The following is a 21,194-nucleotide window of genomic DNA, read 5'->3' as shown; positions in this document are numbered from 1 at the left end:
AAATACTGCCTGGCCGATTATCTCTAGAGAGTTAGTTACTGGCTAACTCTCACATCTTGATTAACCCATTTCTAATAATCTGTATAGCACCACGAGGTGTGGCTTACCGGGAAAGATTCAGCATGTCTGACCTGGTGGCTGGCTCCATGGCGTCTGCCTCATTGCCCTCTTCCCAGCATTCTGTTCTGTTTACTCCGCCTACCTAATTTTCTGTCCTATCAAAGGCCAAGGCAGTCTCTTTATTTACCAATGAAAATAACACAATAGACAGATAACTCTCCTCCATCACCCTTGATCTCCTTTGTTGTCTTATTGCTCTAGTTAGGACTTTGAATACTTCATTGAATAGGTATAGAGAGAGTGGACAACCTTGTCTTGTTTCTGGTTTTAGTGGAATCACTTGGAATTTCTCTCCATTTAGTTTGATGTTGACTGTTGGCTTGCTGTATATTGCCTTTATTATGTTTAGGAATGTCTAGAAATCTTCTCTTGTTTTCCAATTTATTGCAGTTCCTTTTTTCAGAATATTCCTTATTGATCTTCTTGATTTCAGTGGTATCCATACCTTTTCACCTCATAATTTGGTTCAGTGTAACACAAATTCTAATTGGTCTTAATAATAAAAACCCAGAGTCAGATATTGGGGTAAATGCTGAAAGATCAGAGAGGTAAAGGAGCCAACCACTGAAGAGACCTCTCCCGAATCATCAGACAGAAATGGGCAAGATCCTGTGTCCACAAATCCTTAGACTGAATGCTTTCTCCAGGAAACCTCAGACTGAAATCTGAATCCTATCTCCTTCCACCTTATATTCCTCTCTTCTCCCAGCCATAACACTTTTTATCCCCACCTCCCCAGTGCTGGAATTAAAGGTGTGAGCCACTACCGCTTGGCTCTGTTTCTCTTTTAGACTGATTCAGTCTCGTGTAGCCCAGGGTGTCCTTGAAGCCACAGAGATCCGTCTGCCTCTCTCTCCTGAGTGTTGGGATTAAAGGTGTGTGCCCCCACTGCCTGGCCTCTATGGCTAACTAGTGTGGCTAGCTCTGCACTCCGATCTTTAGGCAAGTTTTATTTGTTACAGCACACACAAAATATCACTACAGGTTTGCTCATTCCTTTGGCTATCTACCTCATTTTTTTCAAAGAACCAACTCTTTGTTTTACAGATATTTGAGAAGGGGTATCATTTGATTCCATTTTATTTTTATTTTCAAAAAGTAATCTTATTTCTCAATAATTTTATCAATCTGTCACTCCCAGATCTAAAACTCAAAATAGGTCCATAAAAAGCAATTTCAGAAGCCCTAGTAGACAGGCAAAAAAAACCAAAACAAACAAACAAAAACCAAAGAGAACAAGCAAATGCTCATAGGCAAAAAAATGCTCATATACAGATCCATAACCAGCCCTTGGGAAGTGGAGACAAGAAAGTCAAGGTCATTCTATGCTAGCTACATATTGAGTTGATAGCTAGCCTGGGGTACAGGCCACAATCCTCAGCCCAGAGGAGGCAGAAATCATTGAGATGGGGCCCTGTGAGGTTTGTGGGGTCTCCCGGAAGCCCCCATTAGAGACTCAGAAACTTCCTGCTTTATCACCTTCCGTGCCTTTTCTGTCTAGTGCCATCTGTCTTGGCATCCAGGTGTTTAGGGATGGACCCCTCTGCCCTCCTAAGCCTCCAGCATTTTTGGTGAGTTCGGTGAAGCCAGGAGTCATCAAGGGGGTTTGGACTGTATGTTGGAGTGGCCCTGTGGAACAACAAACTCTGGATGGCAGAATCAGCAAGTGTGCTCACTGCAGGTTGAGGACTCGGAGGAATTGATGGGAATGATCCAGAACCGCCAGCGTGGTGGCTGGTAGCAGCTGGCTTTGTGGGAAAAACAGGAAGAAGGGTCATGGCGGCCAGACTCCCATAGCCAAACAAAGCAAGGGCACATCTCCTGCTTCAAGGAACACTGGATGAACCAAGTCTCAACTTGTCCCTTCTTCATGTTGAGTCTGGGGGCCAGTACCCTTTGATCTTCGAGGTCTGGGTATGGCTCCATTTTGAAGTGTTTTTCCAGTTTCTATAGCTGTTCCCATCTGTACCCCTGGTTAAGGGGACCCAGAGTACGGAAGGGGGCAGGGAATGCGGAGACGCTCCTCTTGTTTCCATTTTATTTCTGAAGTTTATTATTGCTGCCTAATTTTTGGTCTTGGCTTATTCTTGTTTTAGATTTTGAGGTACATTATTAGATTGTTTGAAAGCACTGCTTTTCAGTGGATGCATCACACGGATGTAGCATGTGCATGCACTTTGAACTTCTGAAGAAGAACACAGATCCACTTGTTGAAATGATAGGTAGATTGTCATGTTTTCAGTGTTTTGAGAAAACAAAACCAACCAGATTATCTGGCCTGGGATGTAGCTGAGCTGGTAGAAGCGCTTGCTTAGCTTGCTGGGGGGTTAGCTCCAGTACTGCATATGCCAGACATGGTAGTGCACGCCTGTAATTCCAGTACTTGGAAGGTGGAAGCAGGAGGATGAAAAATTCAGTCACTCTCTGCTACAGATAGTTTGAGGCCTGTCTGGGATAGGTGAAACACTGTCTGAAAAACAGAACAAGACAGAAACCCTATCAGACTATTAGAGTTTGGTTTTTTTTTCTTTAGACAAAACTGTGTTCTAAGCATTAATACCTGTGAAGTCACAGTTGCAAGTTTTGTGTATTAGCTCTTCTCCTCATTCCACTTTAGTAAGCACTTTGAAGGAAGTGTTTTCAGTAGTGTTGGAGTTTTCTTTGAGAGCACCAGGGGTTTGAGGGTAGCACTTAGAGGAATATTCCATCAACAAAACCCTTGCTTACCATGTAAGGACTTCCTTTCTGGACCCTTTGAGGCTGTATTAATCATCTTTCCCCTGGACTCACACATTCTGCATATTCCATTTTTGTTTGTTTGTTTGTTTTCTGAGACAGAGTTTCTCTGTGTAACCCTGGCTGTCCTGGAACTCATTCTGTAGACCAGACTGATCTCGAACTCAGAGATCCACCTGACTCTGCCTTCTGAGTGCTGGGATTAAAGGCACGTGCCACTACCATCCAGTCATATTCTATTCTTTCATTACAATTCTAATTATTTGTTGAATGTCTCCTGTCTCTGTTAAGCTGTGAGTTCAAGGTTAAAGGTTTGGTTTTTTATTTTCGGGGTCCCCCCACCGAGACAGGGTTTCTTTGTGTATATTTGGCTGTATTGAACTTACTCTGTAGACTAGGCTTGCCTCAAACAAGAGATCTGCCTGCCTCTTCCTCCTGAGTGCAGGGATTAAAGGTGTGCGCCTGGCTAACAGTGCTTATTTTAATTAACATTTTAGGTTAGCAAAGTTTCTTTGTTCAACTCCACTTTTTTTAAAATATTTATTTATTTATTTATTATGTATACAATAATCTGTGTGTATGTCTGCTGGCCAGAAGAGGGCACCAGACCTCATTACAGATGGTTGTGAGCCACCATGTGGTTGCCAGGAATTGAACTCAGGACCTTTGGAAGAGCAGGCAATGCTCTTAACCACTGAGCCATCTCTCCAGCCCCCTCAACTCCACTTTTAAAAAATTATAGTAATTTGGTCTGGGGAGATGGCTGATTAAGAGCACTGGCTGCTCTTCCCAGAGGATCCAGGTTCAATTTCCAGAACCTACATAGTGGCTCTCAACTGACTGTAACTCTCGTTCTGTACCAGGTGTGTTTGTACATGGTACACAGACATACATGTAGGTGAAACACACATACATGTTAAATATATTTAAAATACTAAAAAAAATTCATAGTAATTTATAATATCCCCTTTCTCAAGAAGACTGAGCGTCTTTAGATGTCTAGCAGTGCACTTTGCTTTTGTAAAAACCTTCAGTACTTGAGCACCAGCCATTTGCTTTAGTTGTTGTGGTAGAAGTTACAAAGAAGCAGCCAGTGCTCAGGTTTTGCCTGGGAGTTGGGTGGAGTAACTCAGATGTCCGTTGCCCTGGGGTGACTGATGAGACCTTTTCCTTGGAGGAACAGGATTGCAACTTCAGAAACAAGTCTATTGATCTATTTGCCTTCTTCTATTGTTAATAAATGTGTGCTCTTACTGGAGAGCACTGATGCTGCCTGCATCTGGGAGAACCTCTCGGTTCCTAGACAGGCAGACAGCCACAGGCATGAAAGAGGACCTCACAGGCATAGGCTTGTCTGTTTTTTCCCCTTTCCTTTCCTTGTATATAAGGAAGTTTAGGGAAATTCTGAAGTGTGCATCTGTGAGCAGTGACCTTCAGTGTCTTACTGAATGGGATTGATTGGGGGCAAATTTGAGAAATTTGGACTCAAGTAATTTTTTTGATTTTTTTTTTTGATTACTCAAGTAATCTTTTTGATTTTTCAAGACAGGTTTTTCTGTAACTTTGGAGTGTGTCCTGGAACTAGCTCTTGTAGACCAGGCTAACCTCGAACTCAGAGATCCATCTGCTTCTGCCTCCCGAGTGCTGGGATTAAAGCTTGTGCCACCACCGCCCGGACAATTTTATAATTCTTAATTCACAAGGAAAAAAGCATTTTTTCATAAAGATACGCATTTCATATTAACATGAAATATAACTGGTTGCAGACTTACTAGATAATCTGAGTCTTTTAAACTGGGTGTCATGGAACTAAACACGTACATACTGGAATATGCTTTAAAAATGAGTGGAATATTTTTAGCACTATGGCACAAATACTATAGTTATAAGGAAGGAGAATAGAAAGAATTTCTTCATATTCCCAATCCTTCGTTCACAGATTGTGCCCCAAAGGTGGTCATGCAGGCACATGTTCTGAGAAATGTGTTACTAGGCAGTTTCATCATAGTGAGGACATAGTGTGTACTTACATAGACTCCATGGCATCTATGATAACTACAGCTCCTCTAGAAGATTGAATCTAATGGGGCTAATGTGTGGACACAATCCATCAATGACAGAATGTTGTTGGGTGGCACATGGCTATAGTACAGAGAAAGTACTCATACCAGGCATTAGTTTCTCTTCTGAGTCTTAGGAGAAAAAAGCCTCTGAAGATGCCAGTAGACTACCAACTTGCCAACCATGCTGTTAAAGTCCAAGGCCTGTGCATGTGTTGCTTGTTAAAAATGTAGTTAATTTGTACACTTTAGTTGGCTGTTTGGTGAACAAACATCTACTCACCCCAGGCAGGCTACTACCAACCCTAAGGGACTGATTCCACTAAACTGTGCTTGCTGCATCAGTGAGGTTATTGGACTCACAGGTGTGACCCCAAAGAGCCACACTACTGAAATGTCTCACCCTAGCATGGGAGAGGGCTCTCTATAATTGCATAGATGAATGAACATTCCACCTCCTTTTTTCAACCTTCATATCTCTGTATACTGTAGCATCTCCTAGAACTCGGGCAGGATTACATGTAGCTAGGGGTCAGGTAGAGTACAAAGAGTGAATAGCTGGAATCTCAGGTGAGAATGTTCTTCTCATACTTTCTTTCTGCGGGAATTTCAAAAGGCCCAAGTTTGAGAGTGTCTTATGAGCGACGACAGCTGCTCTGATTAAAATGGTGATGGGTATTATGCTTAAATGACAGAGTTATACAGCACTGATTAATATTGACTTCTAAATTATTAAATATTCTTTCATTTATTGAAAGAAATATGATACATTTTTGAAGTTGACTTCAAAAGTTGCCTATATATTTATGTTTGTATACGTGTATGTATGGAGTGTGTAAATGTGTTTGTGAGCACATACATACATACACTCTGCATGTATATGGAAGTCACAAGACAACTTTTTGGAGTTGGTTCTCTCCTACCTTGTCATTGCAGATCTTTATTATTGTTTCTGCTATGCTGTGTACTGAAAGCTAGCTGGCCTGTGAGCCTCAGGGTGATTATTGTATCTCTGCCTCCCATCTTGCCACAGGAGTGCTGGGATTGCAGAGCAAGGGTCTTTTACCTGCTGAGACATCTTGTTGGCCCCAAAAGTTGTTTTTTATCTGGGGTACTTAGTAAGAATATCAAACATGGTATTCCAGGTCTGTTGTAGAATTTTAAAAGAATTTTTATTTGTAATCCTAAGATATTCTGTGGTTAAACTTTACAGCATTGTGAGAATTGTTTTCCCTTGAAACAAACAGTGCCTGCTTCCTCATTAAGCCCCAGTGTCAAACCAAAGTTGGAGTCTACCAGAATTTGCCCTATGGGAATCAATGAGTTCATTACCTTCATTCACAGAGCATGGGTGAAGAGCTACTTGTAGGAGGAGCATGAGTGCCCCCCTCTCTCTCTGCCTGCAGAAGTTAGGGGAGAATTGCACACAAAAGTCTGGAGGGAACAACTAGAGGTTGGAGCAGATCAGGCGAGGTCATAGTGCTTCTCCACACCCTCTCCTCCGTAAGGGAATATTAGCAGTCTACAGGCCCTATCATGATTGGCACTTGCAAGCAGACTCAGATGATTTTACAAAGATGGTGGTTGTTTAGCTTGGAGAAAACAAGTATAAATCTTAACAGGCAAAATTTGTAATTATTATCCTTTATTGGAAGAACTTTAGAATACTCCTCAGCACACTTCTCTGTATTGTTTCCATTAAAGTGCTTTCCTATCCTGCTACTGTAGAAGTTTTTAAAATATATACATGCATGAAAGAAATTTAAATGTAGTCACTAAATAAGGAAGACAGTGCCCAACTTGATACCTTTTACCATCAACTGAACTTTCCAGTGACCGGAATGGATTACATCTAGTTGAAGTATTTGGCCAAAGGAACCCTATGGAAAACTCCAAACATCAGGTTATTGCAAAGGCTGTTGGTTGCGACACTGACTGATTTGTGTGTCAATTTGACACAAGGTAGAGTCATTAGAGGGGAAGGATTCTCAGTGGAGGAAATGCCTCCATGAGATCCAGCTGTAAGACATTTCTCAATTAGTGATCAGTGGGGGAATATCCAGCTCATCAGCCCATGGTGGGTGGGATCCCTGGGCTGTTGGTCTTGGGTTCTGTAAGAAGGTGGGTTGAGCAAGTCATGGGAAACAAGCCAGAAAGCAGCTTCCCTTCATGGCTTCTGCATCAGCTCCTACCTCCAGGTTCCTGCCCTACTTGAGTTCCTTTTCTGACTTCCTCCATGATGGACATTTGGAAGTGTAAGCCAAATTTTTCTCCCCAACTTTTTGGTCATGGTGTTTCGTTACGGAATAGAAACCCTAAAACAGTTGCTCTCCACGTAGGTAAGGCCCTATTGCTGAAGACAACACTTACATATCTCATTGAACACAGAGAAGTTGAGCTGGTGCCTAACTAGAGCCTTCACCCTTAATGACTACTTACTCACAGTACTGGAAGGTATTCTGCATGGTTCTGAAAGGTAACTACAGCCCAGCTACAAACCTTGATCTATGACAGTGACGTACACATGATATGTTAGTGCAGTAATGGCACAGACATTGTGGGAATAACCAGCTACTCTGTTTGGATTTAAGGCCCACTTTTTGAGATAGAACCATGACTAACACTTCTTGGGTGGTCAAGAACCTGAGACTGGACAGGTCATGGGCCTAGGGGAAAACCAAATATCATTGTTCTGCTAAAGGAACATAGCAACAAAATGAGTCCTAATGGCAGTCTGCTGTACCTCTCTCAGCCATCATTGGAGAAGCTTTCTCTGCAGTGTGTGGGGACTCACATGGAGACCCACAAGTGGACAGTGTTCAGAAATCTAGAGATTTTGTTTGGAACACCCAGTCTTAAATGGCATGTCTTCATCAAACCCCTCCTCTCATGGCTCAGGGAGCTATGTGGAAGAGGAGGCGAAAAGCTGTAAGAGTCAGAAAAGATGGGTGGCTCCAAGGAAATAGTGTCTTTCAGACACAAGCAGACTTTTGCACATACCTGTAACATGAGGGGCCGGCTTGTTGGGGTATCTATTCCTGCGCAGTACCCCACAGCTGGCAAGTCCCAAGGAAAAATCACACACAGGACTCCATAAGGTTATAAACTGATTGGCCCATTAGGTCAGGCTTCTTGTTAACTCTTATAATTTATATTAACCCATTATTCTCATCTATGTTAGCCATAATGGCTCCGTACCTTTTTCAGCTGGGCAGGTTACATGCTGTCTCTTCGGTGGTCTGCACAGGAATGCCCAAGGAACCTTTCTCCTCCCTAGCCTTATCCTATTCTCATTACTCTGCCTCTACTTCCTGTCTGGTTGACCCGCCTATACTTCCTGCCTGGCCAATCAGCATTTTATTAAAATACATGATTGACAGAATACAGATAATTCTCCCGCACCACATACCAGTTCAGAGACTGGCTGTACGCACACAACCTGTATGGGTCAGAGCTATATGGATCTCAGTGTTGCGGGAAGACGTGGACATGGGCTCCTATCACTAGTCAAGAAACTCCCCAGTTAACATCCACATTGAAAAGGAAACAATTAGATTTCTCCTGTGGAGTCTTGCTGGGTGGGTATAATAACCACACTAAGGGTAGGCCCCATACCCTGCAGTAGATGGCCCACACAAAATGAACTCAATGATATGGGTAGACTTTCTCACATATGGCTTTGCTTGGAAATTTTGTCTTACAGGTTTTTTGCTTGTGTATCATGGCTTCCAATTTTGTGTTTTTAGGGGTTTTGAGAGGTGGGGTATGCGTGTGCATGCCCATATTTATTTTTTTTGCCCTTTTTTATTATTTTAAAATTCTTTTTTTTAAAAAATTATGGTATGTTTTCTAAAGAGAGAGAGACAGACAGACAGACAGAGAGACAGACAGAAAGGGCATGGAGGCAGGAGAGTGGGAGGTGGGGAGGAGAAACCATGATCAGAATATATCATTAAAACTTTTTTTTCCAGTTAAAATTCAAAAGTAAAATGAAATGCTTTCTTAAAAAGTGTTTTTGGGGGGGGAGCGGGGAATGTTACTGGGATGTAGCCTATTGATAGAATTCTTGCCTAGCATTCCTAAAGCCCAGGGTCTGACACCTAGAACCACATAAATGGAGCATGGTGACACATACCTATCATACCAACACTTGAGAGATGGAGGCAGGAGAATCAGAAGTCCAAAGTCATTTTTGGCTACTTACAGAGTTCCAGGCCAGCTTCTGATATATGAGACCCTGTTTCTGAAGAAAACCCTGTGCTGTCTAGCTTTCTGTTACTAAGAAATACCTGACATAACCAACTTATAAAGAGAACAACTTTATTTTGGCTTGTGGTTTTGGTCTATGATCACTTGGCTTTGTGATTTGGGGACAGCTATGACAGGCAGTTCCTAAAAGGTAGGAAGCTATGATAGAACACGTGGTTTATCTTGTGGTAGCTTGGAAGCAAAGACAGAAAGTGACTTGGGTGCCACAGTCAGTTTTGAGAGCCCACCCCTGTGACCTAATCTCCTTCCATTAGACTCAGTCTCTTAAATGTTTTGCTACTTCCCAGAAGTGCCAAAGGCTAGGGACCAAATCTGCTCCATGGGCCTTTGTGGAGATGGACTTCAGGTCCTGGAGAGGCAGCTCAGTAATTAAGAGTGTTGCTGCTTCTTTCAGGGGACCCAAGTTTGCTTCCCAGCACCTGCATTAGGTGATTCTCAAGTGTCTGTAACTCCAGCTCCAGGGGATCCAGCTCCTCTCACCTCTGAGGATGCCTGCATTCCCATTCACATGCCCACATGCAGACACACACACCTACACATAATTAAAAGTAATAAAAATATTTTTAAAAGATCCAAACTACAGCAGCAGTTAGCAATCCCTGCTAGTGTATTTCTGTTTTTGCCCATGGTGGTGCATTACTAGCCCATAGCTGTTATGGACAGATAATTCTGGGAACAGTGGTGCTTTTTTTCCCTGTGAGAGTTCTTCTCATTCTAAGTGCTCTCATTTTTTCATGGCTGCCTTTCTGACATTTATTTTGTGTTCTAGCAAGTTTATTTGAAGGTAGACAAAAGTGTGTTAGAAAGTTGTACCTGGGACAAAGAAAGTCTCAACTATAGTCGAAACTTGAGTTTTATGGAAATTCTAAAAGTGTTCTGAACAAAATAAATGTGGATCTGAACAGTACACTAGTTACTTTTCCTGTTGTCACCAAATACCCTGATAAAAACAGCCTATGAGGGAAAGTGGTTTTGGTTCATGGTTTATAGGTATGGTCTGTCTTGGTGGGAAGGTCATTGGAGTGGGAGGTTGGGAGAACTGGTCCTGTTCACCCACTGTTGGTAAACAGCTCTCTCCGATTACACAGTTCACAACCCTATGTTGCAGGGGAGCCGCTTGGTCGTTTCCAGCTGCCCAGAACCAAAATAATCACGCAGAAACTGTATTAATTAAATCACTGTTTGGCCCATTTAGCTCTAGCTTCTTATTGGCTAACTCTTACATCTTAATTTAACCCATGTCTATTAATCTGCATATCACCACGAGGTCGTGGCCTACCAGCAAAGTTCCAGTTTCTTTAATCACAGCACACAGAGGGGACTCCCACATCAACCCTAGGGAAAGTTGTTAAGTTCAGGGGGTAGGTTCTCCACCTCAGTTAACCTAACCAAGATAACCCCTCACGGACATGGTCAAAAGCTTGTTGTTTTCAATTGATTGAGGACTCTAGTTGACAGTTGAGATTGACCACCAATAGTAACTGCTTAGGGTTAGTCTAGTTCTTTGTACTGTGAAAGACTTTATAAACAACAGGGCAACCTGACAAGTTGTAGAATACAATATTTCCACAACAAGTGGAGGGAAAAATATCCCAATATTTTGGAGACTTCTTTTAATGTGGTCGTGTTTTAAGAGAATTGAGAGCCAATCAAATTGCTTCTGGATATGACGTAAGGGATTTACAGGGGCCTCTTCTTCACTGACTTTTCCAGTTTTTCTGCTAGCTGCACTGGGCTCTAGGATTAGACGTAAGTGAGCTGAGTACCTTAATCTCATACAGAAATTCACGCGACACTTGCTAAGGAGCTATGTTGGGAAGCATTAGTCTAGGAGGTTTAAAGAGTGCACAGTTGAGTAAGTTCTTTCCCTTGAGAAGTTTACAGTCCTAGAAGAGGATGTGACACAAAAGAACTTATGATTGAAGTGATGTCAGAAGGGGACAACATCTACTCTGGAAGATGTTGACCAAGGTATGGGCTACCATCTTTGTAGGATGTTATTTTGAGAAAGTTATTGTCAGAGTACAACCTACAGAGTTAATTGGTCTGAGGATACTCAGGTATTATATTGTTAGTATAGAAATTACTAGTAGGCTTAAATATTTGAAGATTTTTATATTGCTTTGAGACAAGATTGGACTTCAGACTTGTGCAGCCAGGGATGACTTAGGAACTTCTGCTCTTCCTGCCAGCTCCTCCCAAAGTACTAGGCTTATAGGTATACATAACTGTACCAGGCAAAATATTTCGGGTTCCGATGGAGCAAGTGAGTTGGTTTGTTTTTTTTTAAATGAAGTTGATAGATTCAACTTTTTTTTTTTACATTTATTTACTATGCATACAGTATTCTGCCTGCACGTATGCCTGCAGGCCTGAAGAGGGCATCAGATCTCATTACAGACGGTTGTGAGCCACCATGTGGTTGCTGGGAATTGAACTCAGGACCTTTGGAAGAGCAGCCAGTGCTCTCAACCACTGAGCCATCTCTCCAGCCCGCAAGTGAGTTTTAATAGGGAAGTATTTTGACATTTTCTTTTAAAACAACTTACTAAGCCTTGAGTGTTTGTAATTTTTAATTTTTGTGAGGTCCCTACCAGTTCTCCCTCCTTGAAAGTAGCAGCATCGAGAGCCATTTCGGGGCAGTTAGACCGAGAACTGTGGGTGGGTGGTTCCACAGTGACTTCCTGGGACTGTGGTGAGCCAGCCACCTGACATCAGGAATGTGGGTAACTGTTAGCAAGGGGCTGTGAACATAAGACAATGCAGCAAGAATTACACTGCGATAAATGGACCAGCAAAATCTCTGTTTTCTGTAAAGCTCCCTCCCTATTTCTCTCTGATTGCTGAGGAGAATTATGTGAAACGCTTATATATTAGTCAGTTGCTGTTTTGATTCATGTTCTGGGTGTTTTAAAGCATTTTTCTTTTCTGGAATAACAAAATATTTTTATTAATTTTTAAAATGAATTAGACTGCAGTAGAATGGAAGAAAAAGGGCCAAAGAATTTAATTTCTGTATGTTACTGGAGAATGCTGGCAGAGTACCAAGTTTTAGAAGAGATGACTTACCCTTTATTAACAGTGTACTCTTTTTCTGTTTATACTTTCAAGGTACTTATTTAAAATTAAACATTATCTTGGCAGTTTGGTTTCTCAGGTAGAGTTTATAGTGTTAATATTTTGCTAGAAATTTAATTTTGCTTTAATTAAAAACTTAATTCTTTCTTCATAAAAATTTTAAATCACATTTATTTAGTTAGTTTTTTCGAGACATGGTTTCTCTATGTAGCAGCCCTGGCTGACATGGGACTTGCTTTGTAGTCCAGGCTGGCCTTGAACTCAGAAACCCACCTGCCTCTTCCTCGCACCACCACACTTGACTATTTATTTATTTGTATGTGTGTGCAGGTATGTAAAATAAAAAAAAATCAAGGTGAGCAAGGCATAGGGAAGAAGACAGTAAACAGCATTCTTTCATGGCCTTTACTTCACTTCCCACTTCCAGGCTCTGGTCTGACTTCCTCAGTAATGGGTTGTTACCTGGAAGTTATAAGCTGAACTAAACTTTTTCCTTCCTCAAGTTGATTTTGGTTAGTATTTTCTCACAGCAACAGGCAAGCTATGACTTCTCCCTTCCCCCTAGTTGGCCTGGAATTGCTAACTTGCTATGTAGAACAAGCTGGCTTTTTAAACACAGAGATCTGCCTGCCTCTGCCTCTGTAGAATTCAAGGTATGTGTGTTGGCACCAAACTTGGGTCCTCTATAAGAACGGTAAATGCTTTTAACCACTGAGTCATCTCTCCAGTTCCTTATTTATTTATTGTGTATGTTTTTTGCGTGTGTGTGTGTGTGTGTGTGATTGTGTGTGTGTGTGTGTGTGTGTGTGTGTGAGAGAGAGAGAGAGAGAGAGAGAGAGAGAGAGAGAGAGAGAGTCATGGTACACATGTGAAAGTCAGAGGATAACTTTTGGGAGTTGGCTTTGTCTTTCCATGTGAGTTCCCCAATTGAACTCAGGTTGCTAGGTTGGGTAGCAAGTATTCTTACCTATTCAGCCATCTCTCTAGCCTTATATAGAAATTTCTCTTGTTTGAATTGCAGATTCTGGGACCAGCTCTTGGATGTCTAGGGATCAGAATTTGCTCAGCATCCTCATTGTTACCACTTTGGTTTCAGTTGTTATTCAAGCTCATTTGTCTATTTCCTGTCTTCTGCCCTTGTCCTGTACCATCTGTTGCTGATACAGCAGAACTCCAGTAATAGGTGAGTTGTATCATGTTGCTCCTCTATTCAGAATCTGCTTCCCTCCCGACTTTGTAGTTTCCCCATTAACTGTTGTCACCACAGATGACATCTGCTATATCCAGTCTGTGTAGGGGACTCCTTCATTAGGGCCGTTACACATGTTTTGCCTTCTGCTGGAATGTTCTCTATGTAGAAGTGAATATGATTAGCTTTCTTGCTGCCTTGGGTTTTTTTTCCCAAAAATGATCTTAGTACAACCAAAATTTCACCCTTTCCCAATATTTTATATTACTTATCTTGTGTACTATTTTTCCCTTGCTAGACTATATATTTCTCCTTTCCGTCTGTCTGTCTGTCTGTCTGTCTGTCTCTCTTTCTTTTTTGAGGCAGGGTTTCTATATGTAGGCCTGTGTCTGCCTCTGCCTCCCGAGTGCTGGGATTAAAGGCGTGCACCACCGCTCTCCAACTCTAGACTATATGTTTTTACAGGACAAAGTTTTGTCTGTGTTTTTTCCTGGTCTTCAGACTAGGGGATGGTCTGGCCTATGGTAATATTCAGTAAAGATTTGTTGAAAGTTTTTTGATTTTGTTTGTGTGTGTGTGTGTTTGTTTTAATAGCATGAAAACTATACAAATACTGATTTTGATGGACTGTTGTCTTAGTTTGCTTTTTGTTGCTGTCATAAAACACATGACCAAAAGCAAATCGGGAGGGAAGGGTTTATCTGGCTAACAGATTATACTCTATCATCGAGGGAGACCAAGGTAGGAACTAAAGGCATTAAACTAAGAACCACCTATTAATCTTAAATATTTTACATTGGTATGAAGTTTTATATGTTGATACAAATTTAAGGTTATTTTTGTTACTTAATATGTGTTCCTACTCTTGTTTAAGATATTTTTTTGTATATTGATACAAATTTAAGGTTATTTTTGTTATGTAGACACACACACATTTCTACTTTTATTTAAGGTATTGTACCTATTGCAGCTCATTTAAAACTGTAGTGTACATTTCTAGTCTTTGAAAGTTATTATTACAAACTATTTAGGATAATTAACAAATACAGGTTAGTAGTCATCTAACAATCAGATTTTTGGCCATGTAAGTTATGTTTTCAAGGCCAAGCACATATATTTTAGATAGACAGATGGTTTTCAAATATGTCAGATATCTACAGAATATAACATTCAAGATGTTTTAATAACCTATGGCTTTTCATGACAGTAAAACCTGTCTGCTCCTCGCAGCACCAATTTACTTTAAAAAAAAAAGATTATGGGCACCAAAGAACTTCAGTATGGCATTTGCTTTTATTGTGGCAGTGGCAGTGTTAGCCACTGGAAAAGAAACTGCCCTTGCTTTGACTGCTGACACTATACTGTCCAAATTGGACAAGTAAGACATAAGAGAAGGAGACTGCTGAGCTTTGCCAAGAGAAGGTAGGACAGTTCTTCAAAAGTTCCTGCTTCACAAAAAAGTCTGTCAGATATTCTAGGGTTGTAGGCCAAAGTTAGATGATGCCCCATTGTTGCAGAGGAACTTTGGGTGACTGTCCAGGAAGCCAGCTGTTTCTGTTGTTTCTATAGTTTTGGAAATTGTTTGCTCTATACTATCTGTTTACTCAGGTAATATTATGTTCTTCTTAGGTTGTTGATAGGGTTAAAGACTAGATGGTTATACATAAAATTTTCCTTGGTACTAAATTCAGAAAAGAAACTTATGTAAGAGATGTAAAGTTTATAATGCTGAGAAACATAAAAGCTTAAGTTGTTTATTTAAAAAGATGTTTTTAGGTCTAGAAAGATATTTTTAGGATGGTTTTACAAGTTATGATAGAAAATGGTTCAGGTCCAAAGGTTGGAACTCATTAAGATAGGATAGGTAATGCAGTATTTTCTTTGAATTTGCCAATATTAAAGTATTAAACATGAATGTATTTCTTATTGATAATTGTTTTTATATATGTATATAGTTTTACTGTGTTAGAGTTAAAACCTTCCCTTTTTATTTAGACAAAAAATGGGATATATTGTGGGATATTTGTACACTGTGAAGATAATATGGTATTACTGTGATTGGTGTAATAAAAAGCTAAATGGCCAATAGCTAGGCAGGAAAGATAGGCAGGACTTCCAAGCAGAGAGAAAAAGAGATAATTTAGGCATGCCAGGGATGCCAGTGTGACTTGGATGAAGCAGGATGTGCAGGAGAAGAGGTAATAGCCATGGCAGGACATAGATTAACAGAAATGGGTTAATTCAAGTTAGATGAATTATTGGGGACAAGCCTAAGCTATAGGTTGAACCTTAATAATTAATAAGTCTCCATGTAATTATTTGCCAGTGAGCTGGCAGCCCAAAGGAAAGTCCAACTACAAGGCAGGACCTTTAAAAAGAAACCCTGTAGGAACGTGGATTGTTTGCCTCCTCTGGCCTTTGAGTTATCTTTCTTACACATCTGCCTGGGGATAGCATTGCTCATGGTGGACCTTCTTGTATTGATTGGCAGTTAAGAAAACACCTTGTAGACACAAGCCAGTCTGATGAAGATAATTTCTCAGTTAATATTTCCTGTTCCCAGCTATGTCTAGGTTTGTGTCAAGTTGACAAAAATTTGTCTCTGCAATATTAAGTTTACATATGGCCAAAAAACATTTTCAGGTTCTTTGATCTCAAGGAGATAAGTAGTTCTAGGAATTTGTCAGAAAATGAAGTGTTGAAGGAGTAACAAGGAAAAGCTGTCTATAAACCAACTCTCACGAAGCCTGTCTCCACCAGTGCTGTAGGAACCTGTGCTTTTGCTCGTGCTACACCTGGAACCCAATGGGAACACTGCTGATGTGTCAGAATGTAGATTTGAGGCCTGTGCTTCAAGGAGAGTCTGAAGGGTGGGTGCGATGCCGAATACTAACATTTTTTATGTAGCTGTGGTGGTCTAAATGAAAACGGTGCCCATAGACTCATAGGGAGTGGCGTTATTGGAGGTATGTCCTTGTTGGAGGAAGTGTGTCATTGAGATCAAGCCAGGCCTAGTGGTTCACTTTCTCTTCCTACTGCCTGTGGATCCTGATGGAGAACTCTCAGGTACCTCCCCAGCACCGTGTCTGCTTACATGCCACCTTGCTTCCTGATGTGACAATAATGGACTAAACCTTTGAACAGTAAGCCAGCCCCAAATAAATGTTATCCTTTATAAGAGTTGCCGTGGTCATGGTGTCTCATCACAGCAATAAAACCCTAAGACAGTCTCTTAGTAGAAAATATTTAATTTCATATGTAGAAAAAGCTTAGGTATAGGATAGATTAAGCTGAGTGTGGACTGACACGAAATACTAGCTATAGGGTAATATCTTACATGTACCTAAAGCATAAGAAAGCCAAGGGCTCATCTTAGTTTGGTTCAGTCACTTCTGTATGTCTATGTCTTGACCACAAAGCTGAGACAAGCCTCTAAAAATGTCAGCTAACAGGAAACAGGCCTTTACCGTGGTTATGATCTCAGTGGGATTAGTGCTTATTTCCTGGAGGTGAGTAAATCTGTGTCCCAGATTACATGTTACCTTAGATATCAAACCAGCCTCTCTATAGAGCATGGTTAGGGACCATTTGTCACAAGTCTGGGATGCTACAGGGTTGTGTGGGGGTTTTTGTTTGTTTGTTTGTTTGTTTTGTTTTTGTTTTTTGTTTTTTGTTTTTCAAAACAAGGTTTCTCTGTAACTTTAGAGCCTGTCCAGGAACTAGCTCTTATAGACCATGCTGGCCGTGAACTTATAGAAATCTGCCTGCTTCTGCCTCCCGAGTGCTGGGATTAAAGGCGTGCACCACCACTGCCCGGCCCTGTGTGGCAGTTTTTATTTAATGCCCCCCACTCTGTCATTGCTAGCTCTTCACTATTCTATGACTTACTGCCAGGGTTGAGTTCTCTTGTCTTTTATTTTTTTACTTTATGACTAAGGACACTAAAATCTAGATGTATTTAATTGCCAGTTAAACATTTATTTGTGGTGCTCATCATGATTTATGACATGAATCTGTTTATTAACTAGTTTAAAAAGTTGGTGATAGCCAGATAATGGTGGCACACACCTTCAATCTCAACACTCAGGAGGCAGAGGCAGGTGGATCTCTGGTGTAGGAGGTCCTTCTGTTTATGTATTGATTTCATTGGTTGAATAAAGAAACTGCCTTGGCCTTTTGATGGGGCAGAACTTAGGTAGGCATGGACAAGACAGAACTGAATGCTGGGAAGAAGGGCAGACATACAGATACCATGGAGCTCCTACTGGTTAGAATCTTGCCAGTAAGCCACAGTCATGTGGTAATACACAGATTTAATAGAAATAGGTTAAATCAAGACATAAGAAGTTAGAGCTAATGGGCCAGGCAGTGTTTAAATGAATACAGTTTCTGTGGAATTATTTTGGGTGTAAACTAGCCGAGTGGCCGGGTCAGATCAAAGGGCCCCTGCTCCATGTAACAGATCTCTGTGAGTTCAAGACCAGCTTGGTCTACAGAACAAGTTATAGGATAGGCTCCAAAGCTACACAGCAAAAATCTGTCTCGAAAAACTCCCAAAATAATAAATAAATAAATAAATAAATAAATAAAATAAGAATTGGTGATGCCAACCTTTCACTTTTATTATGAAATAAAATTTATCCTTATTTCACAGTTTAGTGAAATTAAATCCATCCACATTGTTTTGTAGCCATCCATTGCTGTAACTCTTCTTTGTTTTGTAATACTGGAAAGCCGTACATACCCATTAAATAGTAAGCTCGTTCTGCCCTCCTAGCTCAGATAAACCACTTCTGTCATCTGCCTCTCTGAAACTGCCTAATCTAGATACACATGTAAGTATTTGCAAAGTCACTTATTATATATATAATAAGTAACCTTATATAATTATATATTATTATATATATATATATAATTTGTGACTGATTTATTTCATTAGCCCTCGCAGTTTTATCTGTCCTATAGCTCTGATATTTAACACACATTCATGTGTCAAAATTTTTTTCCTTTTTAAGGCTGAATACTATTCCATAGTCTATTTTACTTTGCTAATCCATTTTGGATTACAGATTTTTCTCTAAGTAGGGGCAGAGAGCAGTAGAATGCTAGCAGTTGGAGTTTCTGTGCCCTTTGCCCTTTCCCTTTTCTCTAAACCTGTTAAGAGTGACCCACAGCCAAATAAATTAAAAGTAAGCTTGTAGTATTTTATTTACCATAGATCAGATTATTTCAATAGCAAAAACTACAGTCAGACCCTCTCCAAAACAAACAAAAATTTGCAATAGTATTTTTAAAAATTATTGCGATTGCCAGGTGGTGGTGGTGCACTCCTTTAATCCCAGTGTTCGAGAGGCAGAGACAGTTGGATCTCTGTGAGTTCAAGGTCAGCCTGGTCTACAATACCTAGTTCCAGGACACCTAGGGCTGTTCCACAGAGAAACCCTGTCTTGAAAAAACGGAAAAAAAGAAAACCAACAACAAAAAACCTCCAAACATTACTACATTACTATTGTGTATTATGACCTTTATGACATGTATTTGTGTAAGCGAGAGCATGTGTACAACAGTGTGCATCTGGAGGTCGAGAACATTTGGGAGCTAATTTTCCCCTTCCCTAATGAGTTGAAGGGATCTAACCATTGTCTTGTACAGCAAATGCTTTACAAACTCATTGACCCACTGAGCCATCTCACCTGCTAAACCTGCTACATTATTTTTGATTCCTTTGTCTTTTGTTTCATCTAGTAAATGAGGGCTCAGATTTTCACCTTTTACTCTCTGACAGCCATACCATATTACTTTATATTGTAGGAAGGGTCTGGTGTACAGAATATAGGCCAGAGAGGAGGGCTTTCTTTTCTAACTTCTGCTGTGTTTCTGTGTAGTGTACTGTAAATGCCTTCCTCAGTTTGAAGTGCCACTCTAGAGCTATAGCTCTTCAAAATACTGTGAGAAATGATCTGAAGTTAGATTTTTTTTTTGAATTTTATATGATCTTATTCCTTCATTGAAGTTGTTCTGTTGTTGAGTGGTTATTGGAGACTCTTGGAGGAAAGCGCTAAGGTAGAGGTCTGTGACTTACAATAGTCGAAGGCTTGACATCTTATGAAATCTTCTTTAGGATTGTTATTACAAAACAGATATAGGTTGGAAATGTGTTCCCTTCTCCTTGCTCCCTTTCTCCATCTTTGACTCATTCTTTGTGCCTGCCATTCATTGTACAAATATCCATTGTCGTTGTACACTACCCTAAAGAGACAAAAGACAAACACAGGGAAATGAATGAAACCTGATTACTGTGATAACTGCTAGACAGCAAATCTAAGCGATATGGTAGGAATGGGAATACAGTACAAGGCGCGAAGAGCTCTCAGGGTGAGGAACTGGAACTTGCAGAGCCCTGAGGTTGGAGTCTGGTGAATTAGATATTCTATTACTTTGGCTTCTCTCCAGAAACTGAAACAGTGGCATATGTCTTACAGTTTGCTTACTGTTCTAGTTCAGAGTGAACCTGGGCAAGCTGGGCCTGGAAATGAGGTGGACTAAAGTCTCATGCAATAGTCAGCTTTATTTATAGCATCACACAGTGTATACTTTGAGGGTTGAGAGGAGCCACCTGAGTAAAGTGTACCATCACAAGGACAACCCACACAAGGCAAAAACACATTTTCCACTGAGACATGAATAACAAGAGCTGAAGTAAACTGTCAATACACCTGGGAGGAGCAGAAATACATTCCACAAACAATTCTATGTTCTGAAGAAACTGAGATCACAAGACCCTCATCTTGTTTTCTTGAAGTTTTCTTATGAGCACTCAGCATTCTCCTCATACAGTTACATTCCTGGGCCATATTTCAACAAGAATTTATTAGATTGGCTTACAGGGTACAGGGTGAGTAGTTTAACAAATGGCATCTGCATGCCAGACAGACTGAGAACTTGGTAGCTGTTTGGCCAATGAGGTTAGATGACTCAGCATCCCCCTTTTTGTACTGAATACCTAGAAGATTCCTGGAGAACTGTTAGTCTTCAGTTCATGTTTGAAATGTTGAGAATCTGGGTTCTAATGTCAGAGAAGGATGGCAATGGCAGTTGTAGCAACAAGGTAGATGCATGTAATAGCAGGGTGTGGAAGTAGACAGGCCAAAGCAGCCCTTTTTTTACCTTGTAACGCTTTTGTTTATGTGTTTGAGACTCACTTTGTAGACCATACTGGCCTCAAACTTAGAGATCCATTTGCTTCTATCTTCTGAGTGCTGGGATTAACTATAACAAGAATAATAAAAACCCAGATGCTGAGAGAAAGAAAGCAGAGTCAGGCAGACACCATGATTTCTCTTCCCGAGAAGGACACTGGCTAGACTCATGCCAGTAAGCCACGACCTCGTGGTGGCATACAGATTATTAGATATGATTTAGTCAAGATGTGAGAGTTAACTAATAAGAAGCTAGAACTAATGGGCCAGGCATTGTTTAAATGAATACAGTTTCTGTGTAATTATTTTGGGTGTAAACTAGCCGGGAAGCTGGAATCCCGGCAGGAACTCAGTCCGCTGCTCCTTTTGCAACACCTAGAGAAAGATATTGGGGTTCAACCTGAAGATCAGAAAAACAAAAGCAGGCAAACATTAGAGAGCTCTTAACCTCTGAGAAATCTTCAGTATCTCTTTGGGGCTTCTTACTATAAAACATGAAATAGAGGAGACTAATGTAAAAGAAGTTCACAGAAGAAAAAGCAA

General features: G+C 40.6%; 1 protein-coding gene across 8 annotated transcripts in view; it reads left to right on the top strand.

The window, feature by feature from the left end:
• Positions 1-21,194, top strand: part of Sfmbt1 (Scm like with four mbt domains 1) — a 113,343-nt gene that overhangs the window by 20,899 nt on the left and 71,250 nt on the right. For 4 of the 8 annotated variants that reach the window (XM_048421687.3, XM_087906186.1, XM_048421686.3 and 1 more), the window contains exon 2: positions 13,285-13,446. The exons of the other annotated variants lie outside the window; for them this stretch is intronic. The gene's annotated coding sequence lies outside the window, so the exon portion shown is untranslated. The remainder of the gene's footprint in view (positions 1-13,284; positions 13,447-21,194) is intronic. 8 annotated transcript variants of the gene reach the window in all.

This window comes from Myodes glareolus, chromosome 5 (genome assembly GCF_982192425.1).
Source record: "Myodes glareolus chromosome 5, mMyoGla1.1, whole genome shotgun sequence".
NCBI classification, from domain to species: domain Eukaryota; kingdom Metazoa; phylum Chordata; class Mammalia; order Rodentia; family Cricetidae; genus Myodes; species Myodes glareolus.
Note: the sequence above shows the minus strand (reverse complement) of the source record. Positions and strands in the feature narration are given on the sequence as shown.